We start from the raw sequence: 21,031 nt of genomic DNA, 5'->3' as shown, positions 1-21,031 counted from the left end.
AGTTAAAGTCAATCAAAAGATGTGTATAAAATTTATCTGACTGAAAAGGAGATTGTATTCATTAAATTTCATCACTACAGTTTCTCAGTGATCTTCAAAATGTCAACAGTTCCAGGGGTGCATTGTTTTTCCTCACCTTTATTATATTCTCAGCAGTGTCTTACCCAAAAGATTGCTTCTTTATCCTCAAATCACTTTCTTGCCTTCTAGAAGACCCTACTTTCCTCTTCCCCTCTTTTCTTTTTTTTTATTTTTGGATCTAGTTTGTTTTTCAGCCTCTCTAGTGGTTACCACTTCTTTCCTTATATTTTTAAATATTCAAGTACCAAGGCTCAGTGACTGGGCCTCATCTCTTCTTCTGCCTCTCATTCTTTATATGATAGCATTTATATAGCACTAAACACTATTTTAGGTGCTGGTGGTGCCACAGTTAATTTCTCTGACTTCAACCTTGCCCCTGAACTCACTTCCCACATAGTGAACTATTTACCCAAAACTTTCTCTTTTGTTCCCTTCAGATCTTAACTCAAATAAATAAATAAATTTATGGAAAATAATCTGGGATAACTAATAAATAAAATCTCAACTTTCATAGTAATTAGAAAAGCATAAATTAAAACTATAGTTTTATATGTCACAACCTTTATAATGACAGATATTTTTTAAAGCAAGCAAACTGGCATATAAAATGATGGTTATGGTATGAAGAAAAGGCAATCCAAAGATGCCCTTTACTTAACACTCAGGAGAGCAATCAGGTGATACCAGATAAACTGGAAAATACACACACTCTTTCATATATCAAACTTACTTTTACCTGTCTGTTCTAGATAAATGTTACTGTAAGAGGTATCTATTGAGTGACCACCTCTACCCAGGCCTAAAACTTGTATGTGTTCTCTTTTAAAAAGCTTTAAGTATGATGGATGTATGTATAAAAGCTACACATTTAATACATTTAAATATATATATATATACTCTCCATAAAACCATCACTAAAGGGAATGGTTAATAAACCATTCCCTCCAAAAATTTCCTCCCCCTTTTCTCATGGTAAAAACACTTAACATGAGACTGACCTTCTTAACAAAATTTTAAGTACACATTACAGTATTGGTAAACATAGGCACTATGTTGTATAACAGATCTCCAGATTTTATCCTACTCGTGTGTATTCTTAAAGTGACAAGAAGGCTCATTAGAAAATCAGTTGCTATAATAAAACAAACAATCTAATTTTATAATAATAGTGGAATGAACAAATATTGATATATTTTTTATAATTAAATATAGAAAAACTTGGTTAAAACTTGAGAATGCAATGGTGAGTGAAGAATACATAGATTTTACAAAGTACTCTGGACAATCATATACATCTCTAGCAAAATAATAATAAATTGGTCTGGAAAAACTGTACCATATTTAACATAATGTTACATTTGTAATTGAAGAAGAGAAATAGGTCCATATAGACAACAAGTAAAATTGCAACTCTAAATGCAATATTTCATTTCATAAAAAAAGAGCTTTGTTGAAAAAAACACATTGCTTTAAAAATCAATTTTAAATCTATGTAAGTAGACAAAAACTAACATTTATCAAAGGCTTACTAAGTGCTTTTTTCTAAGTTAGAACATAGACTCCAGAGCCCAAATTCCTGAGCTTGAATTCTGGCTCTGCCATTTACTACACATATTGCTTTGACAAATTTATTGCCCTTTCTAAGATTAAACCCATTTTTCTATAAAATAAAAATAGTAATCGCACCTACTTTAGCATTTCTGTGATAACTTAATTGTATGACTCATTTATAAAGTGTTTTATATACTGCCTGGCATTAACAATGGTTCAATAAATGTGAATTACCTTATCATTAGCCTATGAAGCCATTCAGTCTCTCTCCAGAGCCTTACCGTAATAGTTGAAGGAGAAATAAGACTGAAAAACATTAAAATGAGAACACATGTTTTATTTTTTTCCATCTTGAATGGATGCACACTGTTGATGATATCATTAGTAGGAAGAACTGAATTCTCTTTTTTATTAATTAATATGAGACTTTAAGGATAGGCCACACTTGGTGAGCTGTTTTTTCATCAACTGACACATAATATCATGTCCATTAATTTAAGCAAATCAAAACTAAAATAGAAGATTTAACCAGCAATTCCACATAATCTGAATGTGAAATTAAATTATTATTTCAAAAGTATGTATTAATAGTTATGTTATTGTATAGCCTAAACTATACTGGAAAATGAATTATCAAACTGAAAAACATCAATTACCTGTCAATGCAGAATGAGGATTAAATATTTATCAGTAGAGGGAATTACATCCAAGGGCTCTATAAATATGTAATATAAAATTTGCTGAATTTGAGTCTGTTTCCCAAATTTATACTTAATTTTTTTCTGCACATTTAAATATACAGCAGAATTGAAGGTCAGAACAGAGATAAAGAAGATATTTGCAAGAGTCATTTAAACTAGAAAGACTTTTTCCTGCCTGGCCTAGTTAACAGATTTGTGCTGAGGTGGCTTTGCTCGGAGCTCTTGCCCTTGAGAATACATGCTTTTTTATTTATTCCTCAGGTTTTTCTCATTTAAACTTTTACTGAGTTTCTTCCATAATTCCTCAGGGGTCACCTGGCCTCCTTTTCAGACAAAATGCTTGAGTGGCTACAGAAGTCAAACTGGTAGCCACTTGGGTTCAGAGATGCCCTTTCCAAGACTTCATAAATTCTGTAGGCTCCACAGAGCAATAAAACACAGCCCCTCAAGGATGCAGGCCTATTATTCTCTGTTTCACTGTTATAGTCTGATTGAATGAAAATGCTCTAACCATGTTTCTTTTGCCATGTTTCTTTTTTGTAAAACCAGAGAAATATAAGATGTTCAAGAGGGATTTAAATTGTTTCAGACACAACAAAATTTCAAACACTTCTCATCTCTATGTGGACCTCTACATCAAAATGAATTAAAAATGGAATAGAAACATGTTAAATATCAGGCTTACTTACATATATACTCACACATATGTGCTACTATGAAACATCCTATTAAGATTTTTAAAGACATTCCATAGATGTAGTATTTTACTATTATATAAACATATTTGTATAAGTAAAAATAAATTTTGCATCAACTAATTTACTTTGGAGCATTTTAGTTTTTAGTTATCACTTTAAGACATAAATAATGTGATATGCAGAACAAAAAGAGAGAATTGACTATGTCTTCAAATATGTGTAAAAATCTTTGGTGTTAACATCCAAAAAATACATTAAAAACTTAATTTCAGAAGGTAACCTGACTATTTTAGAAAGTTACTTTGTAATTTCTCCTATGAAGATTCATTGAAATGAAGAAAGTCAGGAATACCATTGTTAGAAATCACAGTTGATGGAAAGAAATTGAATTGTCTCATTCTTGAGTGATTGAGAATCTTGTATAGGGTATAGGTTTGGGTAGAAATGGGCATAATATTATATGAAAATGCAAAAAGACCAATTTTGATTAAAATCTATTTTTGAAGTAAAACGTTTGAAAAAAGATACTCTTATAATCACTCATCTTTTTAAAGTTTTTTTAAGTTTGTAATTTTGTATTTTAACACTGACTACCACTAATGCCTTTAGGTTGGAAAGTGATTTACAAAAAATAAAAAAGTTAATTCAAAATGTTTATTATATATTCAGGATATTTTGACAAACTAAATCCAATACAGTGTCTGAAACTATATTTTTTATATTAAAATATTTTAGTGTAGAATAATTTAGAACCATAGCTGAGGGTGTTATATTGATTATATAAATATAGCATTCACACTGTCTATACAATTTATAGTACTGTCCAATTACTTTAACCAATCATTCCATAAATATTTATTGTGTATCTTCTATGTACTATGGTCTATCTTGAACATGGGCAATACAGCAGTGAAAAAGCAGAAAAAAGCCCAGCCTGCCAGCAGTTTATAAAAAAGCAGAGACAATAAATAAATATGTTTTGTGCATATAAAATTTTTCACATGTTAAACAGTGATAATTACTAACAAAAACTAGAGCAGAGAAGGGGGAATCATAGACTGTCAGGGTTTTAGAGAGGTTAGCCAAGAATAATACTCTTGATAAGATGTTTTAAATAAAACCTACAGAAAGAGAAGGTACTTTCCATGTTGACTTGTGGTGTCAGTATCAGTAAGTGAATTCTGGAGATTCTCATATCAGGGGTCTCTCATCAATGAGGCCAGTATGCATACTCACCAATATGAGTAGTAGAGAAAAGAGGATATTGGAGAGGTAAAGAGGTTTTCAATCATGCAGGCTATATAGTTAAAAATTTTGGGGTTTTACTATGAATGAGTTGGGAAGATATTCAAGTCATTTGAGCAGAGGAATGACATTTTAATTGAATTATTCAGGCTTTTTTTCTGAGGAGAATGCAAGGGGCTATGGCACAAGCAAGGAGCAAGATTGAAGGCTCTGGAGATATTATAGCATTTGGGTGAGAGATGATGGTAAGCTGAGAGGGTGAAAAGTGCATGAATTCTATACATTTTAAGCTGCCAGGATGTATTGATAAAGTGGAGTGAGAATCTGGGAATGATAAAAAAGGGGGAAGTCAGGAGGCCTCAAGTTTTGGGACCTTAACACTTTAAAAAATGTGGGTGCACATAACTAAGACAGGGAGAATGACAGGAGTTGCAGACCTATGTAACTCAGGGACTCGCTTTTGGACATAGTAGGAAATGCCAGTAAGAAATATAGGGGAAAGAGATCAGCTGGACATATCATTTGGGGAGTCATCAGCACAGAGGTATTATATCCATCTATTGGACTGAATGAAGTAAGCTACAAAGGATAAATAGAAGATAGGAGACTCTCTAGGACTGAGCACAGGGATAAGCAACATTAAAAAGGACAAGGAGATAATGAAGAACAACTAAAACAGAAAAGAATAAATAGGAAGAAAAATAAAAGTAATACCAAGTGAGTGTGGCATCCTGAAAGCCACAGAGAGGAACTGGTTCAAGGAAAAGAATTTTCTCAAATGCCCTTGACACACCCTATAGGGTAAGTCTCAAGAAATGACCATAGGACTGTGTGGTCTTTGAGGAACTTGACATAGGTAGCAGTTTCAGTAGGTTAGCATCAAAAGTTTGATTACAGAGCATCCATAGAAGTATGGGAGGAGAAGCAATGAACACGGACACATATTCTAGAAGTTTTCTTGTAATACAGAATGAGTAGTGAGGAGGTACCTGGAAGAAAAAGTGAGGGCAAAGGTGGAATTTTAAATTGAATAAAATAATTGCATGAGTATATGCTAACAGTAAAGATAACCTAAAAAGAGCATTAAAAGTGTGCCAATACAGAAGGGTTATAGGAGTGCCTGAGAAGTTCTAGGTGGAGATGGGGAGCAAGTGGTTATCTAGTGATAAGTGGTGTGTAAAAACCTTAGGGCATTTTATTTTACTCATTTAAGTCATTTTAAGAGAAAGGCTTACCTAACCACCATAAGTTCCTCCAGAACCCAAGTAGCTAAGCATATCTTCTTCCATTACATTATTGTATTTTTCTATTTAATAATTAACATAATTAAACTGAAGTAAAAATATGTCACCTGATGTGAAATGACTCAAGCATAATAAGCTTATTTAACTTTCATATGTTGGTCTAAAATGTTCCTAGTCACTGGGTAGTTGTTTTCATAGGGACTCAGAATCAGAGATTCATCTCATTTTCAGCTCAGGTTATTTTAAGGCCTTCTTATGGCCACAGAGACAGTTGATGAAGTGAAGAGATAGAAGAGAAAGCTACCTCATAAGCCTTGAGAGGAAGTGGCCACAAATGATTTGTGTTCACCTTGAATTTGGGAGAAATAACCACTCAAATGAGAACATCTTAGGTACATTTGAAAAAAAAGAACAGATTTTGGTGAAGCTTGCTTAACATGACCTGACATATTATACATGTATATGTGTTATTTCCACTCTGCTATGACTAGAAAGTAAGCTCCATAAAAGAGTTTTATATGTTATATTCCTAATGTCTTGAGGACATTCAGGCATATACTAACCTCTCAGTGAGTAATTTCTAAATGAATTAATTTGAAGCACATACACTTCTTTGCCTTAAAAAGTTTCCCCGAGCCCAAAAAGGAAGCTATGTCAGCATTCAGAATAAAGTATCCATCTGCCAATTTTACTAGGTTTTGCTTAATAAGCTTCAACTTCATAATGTATTTTGCACTGTCTCCCACAACAGAGGACAAAAATAAACTAAAAAAATATGTTTCCACTTTTATTACAGATAAATGCAAATTTAAAAACTTTATTTGATATGGTTCAATGTGCTTGAATTTTTTGCCTTTTGCTATTTCTTACAATTTAAGAATTACTAAATTCTTATATATATGTATGTGTAATGTGCACATATGTATAATATACATTATGCATGTAATATGTATAACATACATTTTATTACCTAGTAGATGTGAGACAGATGCATAAGTGCATATTAATATACATGTGTGTATACTAATATACATATATGCATAATGTGTAAACATGTATATGTATATGTATCACATCTAGTAGATAACAAAATTAATTCAACATTTTTTATCTAAGAGAAATGAATCAAATTTCCATTATTATGATTTTTGTAAACTTTTCAACTTGGTTTCATTGATTTGACTGCTCCCTAGCACTGCTAATATAGGAAGAATAAAAGAAGAATTACGATATTAAAATTTACAGTTACATTGAGTACTCACAAATGTCATCAAACTTAATTAACAATTTGGGTGCTTTCAATTTAGTAAGTAGAACTTATCTAAATTATAATAATTCACAATATTAACTGTGGGAAATTTATGTTTTAAAAATATTTTTTATTTGTAATAAATTGTTTTTATAGAATTACATAACCTCCAGATATGCTAAATTACATGAATTGTTTTAAAACATAAATGGTTTTTATATGGAATTACATGACCACCACTTGCTTAATCAGATTTTCAGAAGTTTGGAACTTAAATGATTGAGAACTAATTATAACAATCTGTTTTATGATATCAATGTTGAGTTACTCCCAGAAGAAACCCCAGCTGGTGTGCAACAACTGTGGCAATGTACTTAAAATCATGGGGTTTGGAAAGTATGTACCAGCTGTGCTCTAAGATCACTCTGGCTGAGTCTCTATTTCTTTTTTTTTAATTATTTTATTGTTGTTCAATTACAGTTGTCTGCATTTACCCCTGTCACCCCCCCCACCCCAGCCAAACCCATCTCCCTCCCTTGCTTCCACACCCTCCTTGTTTTGTCCACATGTCCTTTATAGTTGTTCCTGAAAACCCTTCCTCCCATTATCTCCCCCAACCTCCCCTCTGGTTACTATCAGATTGTTCTTAATTTCAATGTCTCTGGTTATATTTTACTTGCTGGTTTGTTTTGTTGATTAGGTTCCATTTATAGGTGAGATCATATGGTGTTTGTCCCTCACCACCTGGCTTATTTCACTTAGCATAATGCTTTCCAGTTCCATCTATGCTGTTGCAAAGGGTAGGAGCTCCTTCTTTCTCTTTGCTACACAGTGTTCCATTGTGCAAATGTACCATAGTTTTTTAATCCACTCATTTACTGATAGGCACTTAGGCTGCTTCCAGCACCTGGCTATTGTAAATTGTGCTGCTATGAACATTGGGGTGCATAGGTTCTTTTGAAGTGGTGTTTAAGGATTCTTAGGGTATAATCCCAGCAGTGGTATTGCTGGGTCAAAAGGCAGTTCCATACTGTTTTCCACAGTGACTGCACCAGCCTACATTCCCACCAACAGTGCAAAAGGGTTCTCTTTTCTCCACATCCTCCCCAACACTTGTTTGTTGAATTATTTATGATGGCCATTCTGACCAGTGTGAACTGGCATCTCATTGTGGTTTTAATTTTCATCTTTCTGATGGCTAGTGATGCTGAGCATCTTTTCGTATGTCTCTAGGCCCTCTGTATGTCCTTGCAGGAGTGTTTGTTCAAGTCTCTTGCCTGTTTTTTAATTGGGTTGCTTGTCTTCCTGGAGGGGTGACTCTTTATTTATGAATAGAATTCATAGTGTTGACATTTTGAATCAGGATGGTGTTGAAGTATTGACTGTTCCTTTGGTAAGCGCCCAGGCAACTAATGCATTGTTGTGCTGTTTTTAAAGCTGTTGCTTTCTACCAAATCTTTTAGTTAAAGATCTAGTCTATAACAGTTATATTTAATGCCGAAAAGTGATCATAGTTAAATTCAAAAATTTCCTTAGGCAAAAAGACTGATCTTGAGCTTGAATTTTGTCAATAATTCTATTGCATTTCTAGGTTATCCTAGATCTAAACTGAACCTCTTTGTGAGCCTAAATCAATCTTTGTGAGTAGTGAAGTGAGAAGAGGCAGGGAATTGTAACTAAGAATTTTTTTCTCAGAATTACCACATATTCCTTGGGAAATCACTTTGCATGACCTGCTCTAAAAATTTCCCTTGCAGTTCTGAACTGTAAACGACCAAAGTTATTAAAAACAAAAACCTCAGTCAACTACTATTACAAAACCACTGCCAGTTTCTGAATAACTAACAAGCTCTTCTATGCTAGGTTCCCCACCTTTATCTTTACAACTTTCATTAGTAACTTTTTAGGCTTATACAAATATTAACTTGGGCCAAATCAGAAAATAGACATGAAGGCAAATAAGCAAAAACAAACAAACAAACAAAAACATTAGTTTGGGCTATACCCACTGATGCTAATTAATGTTCCTTAATGTAATTTAATCTTAATTAAGTGCTTTTAGTGCACTTAATCATATACATATTACGCAACCCATAATTTATATTTTAATTCTTACAAAGTACCTATAACATGATACAATAGTACCTATAAAGTGCTATTATGGAGATAATACTGTGGAAGAAATTGAAGTTCAGAAAGTTTAGCTAACAGGAATTACTTCACAGCTAAAATATAAGAAATTCAGCTGTTTCATGTTTCTGTTGTACCTACTAAAACAACAGTGGTTGAATATTGCAGTAGCATCTCAGTTCTCTTTTTAATTGAAACAGCTCAAAATTGTTTTTATATTTTTTCAAAATCAATTAAAATATTTTATATTAAAGAAAAGAATGTAAGCCTAGGCTCTATGTTTCCAAACCTATCACCTCTACATTAGATTTACTCGATATAAAGTGCCCTATATTTACAATTCATTGATCATACCACTCTTTTTAACATGAATGCAATCCATGCCTCACTTTTGGATTCCTATTTATTATTTAAAGTCCAATTAAAATAAATAACATTGATAAGTTTTTTTAAGTTTTTTTAAGATTTTATTTATTTATTTTTAGAGAGGGAAGGGAGGGAGAAAGAGAGAGAAAGAGAAACATCAATGTGCGTTTGCTGGCAGCTGTGGCCTGCAACCCAGGCATGTGCCCTGACTTGGAATCGAACCTGCGATGCTTTGGTTCACAGCCCACACTCAGTCCACTGAGCTACACCAGTCAGGGCACACTGATAAGTTTTTGTAACTAAGATTGGCTAACTTTTTTACAAATTTGTAAAAAATGTTTTTAATTTTTCACTAGCATAGAGAATATCTGTGTTCTCTCTTCCTTAGTTTATCACTAAACTTTATTACCCTACTTCCTTATATCTTACTAGGACCTTTTGAGGAGTCCTCACCAAATAAAAATATGTGGAAGTAGTAGCTGCCATTTCCTGCCTGAGCCAAGAATTTCTTCCTTAGGTGTTTCCCTCTCTTGCTTCCTTCCAGTGTAGGCCACCAAAATTCTGCAAATGATGGAAACAGACTGTGTTCTCAATTAACCATATTTTTACTATGAACATCCACATTGGATTTTGCATAACTTTATAATACACTTTTATTGCATTATGCACCTTAGATTTATTTCCTATAGCAACTGATGTTATAGTCCCTGCCTAATACACCATTTAAACTGTATTAATAATTTTTGGTTTACAATGTAATTTAGCAGGCAACATCATATTTTAAATAGTCACATGACATGGGTATTACTAGTTGTTGATATGTGCTGGTTTGTGTCCCCTAAAAATTAATATATTCAAACTCCAACCCTCAGTGTATCACAATTTCAGGATAATGGAGATAGGGTCTTTTAAGGGATAATTAAGTTAAATGAGGATGTTGTAGAGGATTCTAATCCAACATAACTGGTGTCCTTATAAGAAGAGAATATTTAAGGGACTTCTGGCCAAGATGGAGGTGTAGGTAGATATACTTTGCCTCCTCGCAGAATCAAAAGAAGGACAACGACAAATTCAAAAACAAAAAATATCCAGAACTGCCAGAAAATTGAACTGTATGGAAGTCTGACAACCAAGGAGTTACAGAAGAAACATTCATACAGACCAGTAGGAGGAGCAGAATTAGGTGGCCAGGATGGAGAGGACTCACAGCAAGGCTGCAGCTGGCTGAGTGGGAGGTCCCACATTTGTGTAAGGATAATCAGAAGGAACAACTGCAGAGCAAGACAGACCATTAAACCCAGGGTTCCAGCCTGGGGAAATAAAGCTTCAAAATCTCTGACTGAAAAAATCTATGGGAGTGAGGCAGGAGAGACTCCCAGCCTCACAGAAGAGTTCACTGGAGGAGCCCTACAGGGTCCTAGAACGTACACAAAACCACGCACCTGGAAATCAGTACCAGAAGGATGCAATTTGCATGAGAGTAGCAAACGAAGTGACTGAAAGACTCCCTTGAGCTAATCAAGTGGCATTGTTCCCTCTCAGAGCCCTCCCCCACATACAGAGCCACAACACAACAACATGGGTTGCCCCACCCTGGTGAATATGTAAGCCTCCACCCCTTACTACAAAACAGGAACTCAGACAAAAAAGGATGGCCCAAATGAAAGAACAGATCAAAACTCCAGAAAAAAAAATACAGCTAAGCAATGAAGAGATAGTCAACTTATCAGATGCAGAGTTTAAAAAACTAGTAATCAGGATGCTCACAATAATTATTGAGTATGATCACAACATTGGGGGAAAAGTGAAGGCTATGCAAAGTAAAATATAGGAAAATGCATAGGGAACCAATGGCAAAGAGAAGGAAACTGGGACTCAAATCAGTGGTTTGGAGCAGAAGGAAGAAAGAAGCATTCAACCAGAAAAGAATAAAGAAACAAGAATTCAAAAAATGAGGAGAGGCTTAGGAACCTCCAGAACAACTTTAAATGTCCCAACATCTGAATCATAGGGGTACTAGAAGGAAAAGGAATTTCCTTTTCCTAATATGGAAAAGGAAATTAGAATTCCAGGAAGTATAGGAAGCTCAAAAAGTCCCAAAAATTTCGACTCAAGAAATCACATACCTAGGCACATCATAATTACATTACCCAAGATTAAAGAGGAGAAAATCTTAAAAGAAGCAAGAGGAAAGGAGACAATTACCTACATAAGAGTTCCCATAAGTCTATCAGCTGATTTCTCAAAAGAAATCTTGAAGGCAAGAAGGGGCTCAGAAGGAGTATTCGAAGTCATAAAAGACAAGGACCTACATCCAAGATTACTCTATCCAGCAAAGCCATCATTTAGAATGGAAAGGGAGATAAAAATGCCTCTAAGCCATTATTATATGAAATGTTAAAGGGACTTATGTAAGAAAAAGAAGATAAAAAATATGAACAGTAAAATGACAACCAAGTTACAACTATCAACAACTAAACCTAAACACAAAACAAAACAAAAACAAAAATGAACTAAGCAAATAAGTAGAACAGGAACAGATTCAAAGAAATGGAGATCACATAGAGGGTTATCAATGGGGAGGAGGAGGGGATAGAATGGGGGAAAAGGTACAGGGAATAAGAAGCATAAATGGTAGGTACAAAACAGACAGGGGGAAGTTAAAAATATGGGAAATGGAGAAGCCAAAGAACTTATATGTATGACCCAAGGACATGAACTAAGGTGAGGAATGATGGTGGGAAGGGGGTACAGGGTGGAGGAGCATAAAGGGGAGAAAAAATAGGATAACTGTAATAGCATAATCAATAACATGTATTTTAAAAAAGAGAATATTTATATATAGGCACATACAGAAGCAAAGACCATGTGAAGACACAATGAGGAGCATGCTGCCATGTTGAAGACGAGAAGTCTCGGTAAAAGCAACCCTGCTGACAACTTAGTCTTGGATTTGTAGCCTCCAGAATTGTGAAAAAATCAATCTCTGTTCTTTAAACCACCTAGTTTATGGTACTTTATTATGGAATTTCTAGAAAAATAATATAATTGCTTTTTAGATAAATAAATGAAGCTTAGAGAAACAACAAAGAATTTTGTAAATGACAAAAAATAAGTAGTGGAGTAGGAGTCAAGTTCAGTTCTTGACATGAAAAATACAAAACCCAATATATTATTTCTGACCTTTCCTGTGACAATTCTAATATGCTAAATTCATAAATCCCTATCTTGCTTATTATCTGTATCATTAATTTGGAATGTTTATATCACCAGAGTTATTTTTTATATTATTTTCTTATTATGTTTTAAACTAATTGTAGGAAAATATTATATTTCTATCATTATATTCCTTATATAATCTAAAACCATGCCTTAAATTTGAGAAGGGTTCAATAAATATACTTAAAATAAAGCCTCATTTTAATCTCTTTTTAAAACACAGAGGATAAAATGTTACATTGAGGTAATCAAACAATGTTAAAAGCTATTAATGTAACAATAAATATATGTAGTCATAATGCTTCATCTTCCTATAAAGGTGCTTTAATTTAGCTTGATTGTAAAAAATATGGATTAGCATATATTTAATTATTTAATGTTACATATGTATTTTTTCAACAAATATTTTCTTGTAAGCAGATTTTAAGGTACATGTATAAATGAGTCTCCATTACATTTTGAAACTCATATACAATCTTATAAAAATACTTTATATCTTTTTTAACAATGCAGAAATTGATATTATTTCACATATTAGCATAGCCACCTACATAAACAAAAACTTTACATTTTTACTTTAGCTTCTTTGTGTGGAATATGAAAAGTTCTGTTCAAATATTTATTTTACTTGATTCATTTGTACATATTATTTGCCTGATAATATCCCACTATAAATGTCTTAGTCATAGTTCCTTAAAATTATGATGTCATGGTAACTACCAGCAGCTATTACTATTCAGGGCTGAAATAGCAACATAAGGATATAGTATAATATTGTATCCAAACAAATTAACAAAAACTAAGTAGATTTATATAGTCTAACATTCTTGTTTGACACTTTTAAAATATTGTTACCTTGCTAGACATTAAGAAATATTAAATAAAAATACATGCATGAAATATATATATGAAATAAATTAGATTTCAAAAACATCTTTTTTAGTAAAGGCTTTTAACTGCCTCCGTCTGGAAATAGTCTGTAATCTCGTTGATAAATATGCAGCAAATGACAAATTAACATGCGTTTCACCTCATCACCATCAGAGACAAATGTTTTGGACTCTGCTCAGATTTGTCTGTCTGGAGAAAGGCTACACAAATGGCAGAAGGTCTACAGTTCAGAGGGATGAAGCTGTCCTCTATGAGAAAAGTGTGTGTGCTGCACCACACAATAAAAAGTAAAAGATTACAAGATTTAGAAAGAAATAAAATTTATTTATCTGCCAAGTCCATTAAAACTATACACATATATATATATGTGTATATATATATATATAAAGAACTATAGGACTGAGGTCCCACCAGGACTTCTAAAACCTTAGGAGAATTAGCAATTGTTTTCCCAATGGATTATATATTTCTAGATGTTAGTCAACTTAATTTCTATCACTTTAAATTTGCTATTTATAAACTTTTCAAAATAAATAAAATGTGATAATAAAATCACATTAATAAATTGAGAAAATGAAGAATAATTCTTAGTAATTAAAATTATTTTAAACACTCCTTCTAGATTATAATAAATCAATTATTTTATACTGAGAATATTTCCATAAACAAATGTGTTAAGTTCCTAAGATCCACTCCGGGTGTAAGAAAAAAGTTAAATTAAGAAATACTGTGTACCTTTAAAAGTATCAAAATGTACACAAGTCTCAAGTTGCAAATATTTGTTTTTTATTATTTACATTTGATTATCTGTATTATGTTTAAATCAGCAAGAAAATTACTAAGACTTCATATGAAAGGCATTATATTTTATTAACTAAAAACTGTAAAGTTATACATATATTTTAGTCTCAGATCTGTTCATTTATAGTTATATTATCTTGGGCAAAAATGAAGAAATTAATAGTATTAATAATGGACTTGATCCAAAGATTAAATAAAATATCTCAAACATTTATCTCAATAAAAGGCCCATAGTAGGTGATTAATAAATATTGTGAACTCTTACTATTAAAATTGTTATGGTATGATCTCTGTCTCTGAGTTTGGAGAATATCATAACAGCAGCACTCTTTCCAACTACTATGCTTGTCCTTGGCCTCCACTGCGGTATGTGAGAGAAAAAGTGGTTAGCATATAGTAGCACAACTATTAAATTGTGTTTAATCAATATTGATTTTCACCTATTATTGGATCACTACTACATTTGGCTCCAGATGTGCCTTCTCCTTTTCTGCTTAAAAATTGCTGTGGGAATATGGGAATTGAGTTTGTTCAGGCTTGGAGAAAGCCTAAAGCTAGTAATATCCTACAAGTGCATTGCTTTGTGTAAATACTGTTACAACAAATATTAAAACACTCCCTATATAACTAAAATTTCCAAATTCTTCCTAATAGCACTTTTTGTATGAGCTATAGTCAATACAACTTTCAGTGAATGGAAATATTTTGAAGAATTTTGGAAGTACTTGGTTTTTATATAATAATATAACCTGCAACTCATTTCAAAATTGAGTGACCATCCATTTTATTGAGCACTTGCTTTGTGTTTTGTAAAAATGAAGACTTTGTATAAAATGAAATATATCATGTAAAATGTATTATAAAGACAAGACAAAGAATTCCAGTACCCATGGTAGTTTCAAATGATATAGCAAAGCCATGGATTAGAGACAATTCAACTTTTCCATATTTGTCCTGGTGGACGTATCATATGAGAATAAAAAAAAATGAAAACTCTCCAATAAATTATGGCAAAAGAAAGCAGTAATTAACCTGCAGGGGTTTTCCACCTGATTCTGCCATGTGATCTTTGGTGAATAATTTAACTTCTATGACTCCAGACCTTAATGTATAATTCAGAGATTGTATTATTTTCCAAGTTTTCTTCCTCTCAAATGCTAAGGATGTAATAATTGTAGATAAAGCAAGACTTATGTTTAATAAGCGCATCACATAGCTATGGTAACCTCAGATAAAAGAGGATCCCCAAGATCCTCCTCTTTGACAGGGAGCCCCAAGAGCTCCTGTGGTGGGTACACTTATTTGAAATGTAATGAAGGTAGCTGGGTTCTAATAAAAATCTATCGATATCATCTATGTGAGCTCAAACACAGCATATAATTTTTCCCTCTCACTGTACAGAGTTCATAATGCCTCCCATTATCCTTACATTGTACAGTTGAGAGTGACACATTACAAGCTTAATGAATTACAGCTTACAACAGATGAATAATAACATCTTTGTAAATAAGATTATAACTAGTATGTATACTTTCAGAGAAGCCAAAAACATTGTATAGTTTAATGACACGTTTTTGTTTACTAGATAATTTAAGTATCAGGGAGAACCTTAATGTTTATAAAAATGAAAAAAAAATGAGTGAAACTAAGATTTTTTAAACAATTAATTAACATTTGACTGTTAAGGGTGAAAGCTGTGAAGTAAATAGCAAAATAGTCTAATATTTAACAAAGGTCTTCTTCTCTGTGCCATACATCACATTGTACTTATTTTTTTTTCTTATTTTATAATGTGGAATTTGGGGCATAAAAGGGTTATGTCATATGTCCAAAGTCAAATACTGATGTACTGACCAACAAGAATTTGTTTTCATGCAAATAAGTTAATCAAGTTTGTGCTGTTTTTTCTATGAATTACTAGGCAAAAAGACATTACCTCTGAATACTCTAAGTTTATTCCAATTATTAAAGTGCTTACTGCTAAAAATTCCTTGGAATTCCTCAAATTCTTTTTAAACTAAATCATGAGCTATATACATATGCCTGTTCACACACACACACACACACACACTTGCACACACAAAATCAAATTATTTTCTTTCTTTTTTTAAATTTATTTTTTATTTTTTTATTTTATTTAAAATCAAATTATTTTCATTACGGTAGTAATATCTCAGATAGAGCCTTATTCCACAATATTAAATGGGTTTTTATTGTCTTTTGTGTGATTGTGTCATTTCTATGGAATTTTTCTGAATGATATTTTATTCCAGGGTGGTCAAAGGAAGAATTTAGACATTAGGTAGAAGTAGAAAAGAAGACCACAGGAATAAAGAACGTGTATTTCTCATCCATCAAGCTAAGATCAACATACCTTGGTTCTTCATACTTGAGAACATGTGCCTTGATACAGATTTGAATTTGATTACATTAATACATTGCATTTTTGAGCTTCAAAGTCTTCATTGTATATTAAATAACTCTAAGGGTTTTCAACAAGCTAATAAATGGTATTGTTATTGTACTGAGATTGGTGTTAGCTATATATATCTTATTTTTCCAAGTTATTTACAAAACAAAATAGCCTGTATATTGTAGGAGAAAATAACTTTTAAAAAAGAAAATAACAACAAAAACCTTCATAAAAAGTAATGATTATAAACAGTTTTATTTGACATTGAGAAAGAATTAATGAATAGTAAGAAAATGCAGTGCTTTCTTTCTTATGCTCAATCACTATTCTAAATTAAAATGTCATTATTTTAAATAGAAGAAAGCTTTTTATTGAGTATTTCTGAAAATTTATAGAAATCAAGCTAAGTAATAGCCTTAAATTTTCACATGAGATAAACTAAAGCTTCTAATGGAAAGCCAAATGAAAATAAACCACACATAATAATCTTTGGCAATACTGAGAAAAATGTTATATTAAAATCCACTCAGCAAAACACAGACAATACTGCATCCAAAAAAAGATAGACACTTCCTTAGTAGTTAAGAAATTTGGAGAGCATAACAGTATAATTAAAAAGAAAAAAATGCAACCAAATTTCATGTTTATGAAAAATAGGTGGGTATTTGAAGTAGGCAAAACCATTTAACAATTATTTTAATTTAAAAATCCTGAAATAAGCAAGTGATTGAGAAAAATTAAATGAGAAAAGAATCTTTGCTCAAAGGCTAGGGTAAAGTTAGAACATTTTAGCTAAAGAAAATTAAAGAAAAATGACTATCAAACTTAAATATTTTATAGTGAAGTACTATTTAAAAATAAATGTTCTTTAAAAGTCCATCATTTATTATTCTTATTAAGTCCAATATTTTTGGATAATTGATAGCTTTAGCAACCACTGGCTAACATTATTTAATAATGATTTGAAATTTCACCTTATTATATAATAATTTATAATTATGTGTTTCTTACATAGACAAGGCAGTAAAAATAATTCTTTAATTACTGACTTTTATGGTTTTTAAATATATTATTTATTTATTTTTAGAGACAAGGGAAGTGAAGTAGAAAATGAAGGAGAGAAACATCAGTGTATGGTTGCCTCTCATGTGCCCCCTACAGGGACCTGGCCCACAACCCAGGCATGTGTCCTGACTGGAAATCGAACCAGCAGTCCTTTGGTTTACAGACCAGCACTCAATCCACTGAACCATGCCAGTTAGGGCAATGTAATATGTTTTGATATCTCTTAAGTAATATAAACCCCATTGCTATTTATTCAAATTATCAATATTTTCCATATTATTATAATATAAAACCAGCATCTCTAATTTATTTAAAATATTGAGTTTTAAGTTTGGTTTCAAACTGAATTGATAACTTGACTTGAAGAAAATTTTTACCTCTACAATATTTTGTCTTACTGTCAGTTAATGCCATATAGTCTGATTTTACAGAACTTCCTTAATGTCATTTATTAATATTTTATTGATATTTACAGTATTGTCCTTGAATCTTTCTTGTTAGAATTATTTCCAGTTTTTTTTACATTTTTCTTTCTGTTGTAAATCAGTGCATTGTTTATTTCATATTTCTTTTGGTTATAGCTAGAAACAATAGTCTTTTTTGGTAGTCTTTCAAAAAGTAAAAGGGAAAAAATTGTTCTTGAACAATGATTAAAATAAAATTTTAAAAAGCCGATTTAATCAATTTGTTAACAAAATACATGCAAAAATTATACCCCACTCTGGTATAACTTTTCAAATAATTTTATGTTGAGGGCCTTGAGATGTATTGGTGATATAAAATATGTTAAAATAAATAAAAAAGTTTTTTTTTTTAATTTACAGGCAAACCAGTACTTTAAACAAGAAATTTTATAAAGTTTGTTAATCAATGCAAAAAATAATTTATTTAAACTGACTTAAGGTATGTTCAGTTTTTGTGATTTTGTAGATATTTGTTTTTTGCTTTGTTGGAGATTTTTTATTTACCATATCTCATCTTTCTTTGATTCTCTGGATTGTTTAGAGCATCTGCTTGATTTTTCCTATCGCCTCTCTGCACCACTCTGATACCTATCTTTATCACTTCTAGAGCCTGAATGTTTTCTGTTCTTTTCTTTTCACTTTGATTGGGATCACCATATTTATTTTCCAAATCTCGGTGCATTTTTTTTGTTTTTTATCACTCATTACTCTATTGTAATTATTTCATTCAGAAGGAACACCTCTGTCTGAAATGTATTTTCTTATGAGATATCTCCAATTTGGATCTCTTCAATTTTTATCTCTGATTCTTTCTGAGCTTCTTTCTCTTTCAGTCTTCGTTTCTTGCTCCCTTTGCTCTGATCTTTCTTCCTATTTCTTATCATTTGTTTGCTGTTTCCTGGTCATTTTATGTACTTCTTTACTTCTGGAGTTCCCTTGGCCCTTCTTTCTTATATCTTTAGGTGAGGCAGAAATCTGACTGCTGACAAATGAAGAATCACTGTCTTTCCCTGAAAAACTCTGAACTGCTTTCACTGCTTTACAAAGGAACCAGAAGCAGAGGAATCAGACTCTACAGAGAAGGACATAGGAGAGGAAGAGGTGGGGGAGGATTTGTTTGGCTCAATTTCTGGTTTCTGTGCCACAATGACTTTCACTGTATTTTTGAGATGCTCATGCAATTCATTTGTTAAACCTCCAAGAACTATAGAAGTAAAAAGTTGATGGCAAACTATTCATGTGACTATCTCATGTTAATAACCCTTCATAGAGCCCTGGATGGTGTAGCTCAGTGGATTGGGCATGGGCTGTGAACCAGGCATCTCAGGTTTGATTCCCAGTCAGGGCACATGCCTAGGTTGCAGGCCATGGCCCCCAGCAACCGCACATTGATGTTTCTCTCTCTCTCTCTTTCTCTCCCCCTTCCCTCTCTAAAAATAAATAAATAAAATCTAAAAAAAATTATCCTCAGGTGATTATAAAAATAATAATAATAATAATAACTCTTCATAGAATGGCTGTAGAGTTTCATCCTTTAATCTTTCATTAAGTTTAAGAAGACACATGTATTCACACAGTTCTGGGAAAATGTTTTAACAAAAATTCTACTGGAGGACATAGTTGTTTCTTTATTCAGTTTTATACATTCATGAACACTCCACTGAAGTAAATCTGTGTATAAAAGATGAGTAAACATCTTAGCAACATTTCTAATTTGTTTGTTTCCAAGTGGTGGCTGGTATCATATTGGCCTTTGAATATACTTTCAAAGGATTCCATGTATTCTTTCTAGCATGCAAAATTTTCTAGTTACTAAGCCAAAAAAATTCTCATGTGTCCTTTATTGAGCACAGCAATGAAGTATCATGTTGCAGAGTTCTTTTGCTTGGCTTTCAGAAAACTCCATTTTCAGCAATTTTTGAACACATTTTTCAAAATTTAAACTTGACTACATAGTAAGATAAATTTTACAACAAAATAAGACTAGACTGATTTCCATCTTGTCATGAATAGTCACCTGTTGTCCTTCATCTTTTTCTCTCCTTTTGTTTTTTTCCTCCTCCTATTCACTATATCCAGCATTTTGGTCTGTTTGAGTCACTCTATTCTTCATTAAGAATTTCCTTATCAATAGCTTTGTATTTCTTTTCATTATCTATAAAATTATATCCATATGAAAAACATTAAGATCTATTGATTAGTCATCTTCTAGAGAGAGCACATGGGTGAATTGATCATCTTCTTCCACTAGGTAAAGTCCTTCTAAGATAACAGGTGATTCTTGAATACAACTTTCCTTATATCAAACATTACTTCAATTATATGCTGAACTCTTTTGTTAACTTTAGACTCATGGAGAGTGTTTGGATGTCATTCAAATATATCATTGATTCCTCTTGATCATGTTTGTGTTAATTTGAATCCATTTTCCTTGAGAAAACCAGTATATACATCAACACTATCATCTATTGATTTTCCCAGGAGCAAAGTGAGTAGTGTCTCTAAGCAAACAATTTCATGTGCCACATTTTGGTTAATAAGATTTGTCATACATTTTGAAGTAATCAAACAAAGTTGCTTATTTCTTCAATAGTCTTTTTTAAAATTAAGTTTTTTTATTGTTTTTCAAATACAGTTGTCTCCATTTTCACCCACCATGGCCCCTTGCCCCACCCTTGAACCTACTGCCTTTGGCTTTGTCCATTGCCCTTTGTACATGTTCCTTGACAACCATTCCCCTATTTTTCCCCCATTACCCCTTCCCATCTCCCCTCTGGTTACTGTCAGCTTGTTCATCATTTCAATGTCTCTGGTTATATTTTTCTTGCTTATTTGTTTTGTTGATTAGGTTTCACTTATAGGTGAAATCATGTGGTGTTTCTGTTTCATCACCTGGCTTATTTCACTTAGCAT

The 21,031-nt window shown here is 32.3% G+C and overlaps 1 pseudogene; it reads right to left on the bottom strand.

Moving 5' to 3' along the window:
- Positions 1-18,538: 18,538 nt before the first annotated feature.
- LOC114508413 lies at positions 18,539-20,731 on the bottom strand (annotated as a pseudogene).
- Between the last annotated feature and the right edge of the window lie 300 nt (positions 20,732-21,031).

Source organism: Phyllostomus discolor, chromosome 11 (genome assembly GCF_004126475.2).
Source record: "Phyllostomus discolor isolate MPI-MPIP mPhyDis1 chromosome 11, mPhyDis1.pri.v3, whole genome shotgun sequence".
In the NCBI taxonomy this organism is placed as follows: domain Eukaryota; kingdom Metazoa; phylum Chordata; class Mammalia; order Chiroptera; family Phyllostomidae; genus Phyllostomus; species Phyllostomus discolor.
Note: the sequence above shows the minus strand (reverse complement) of the source record. Positions and strands in the feature narration are given on the sequence as shown.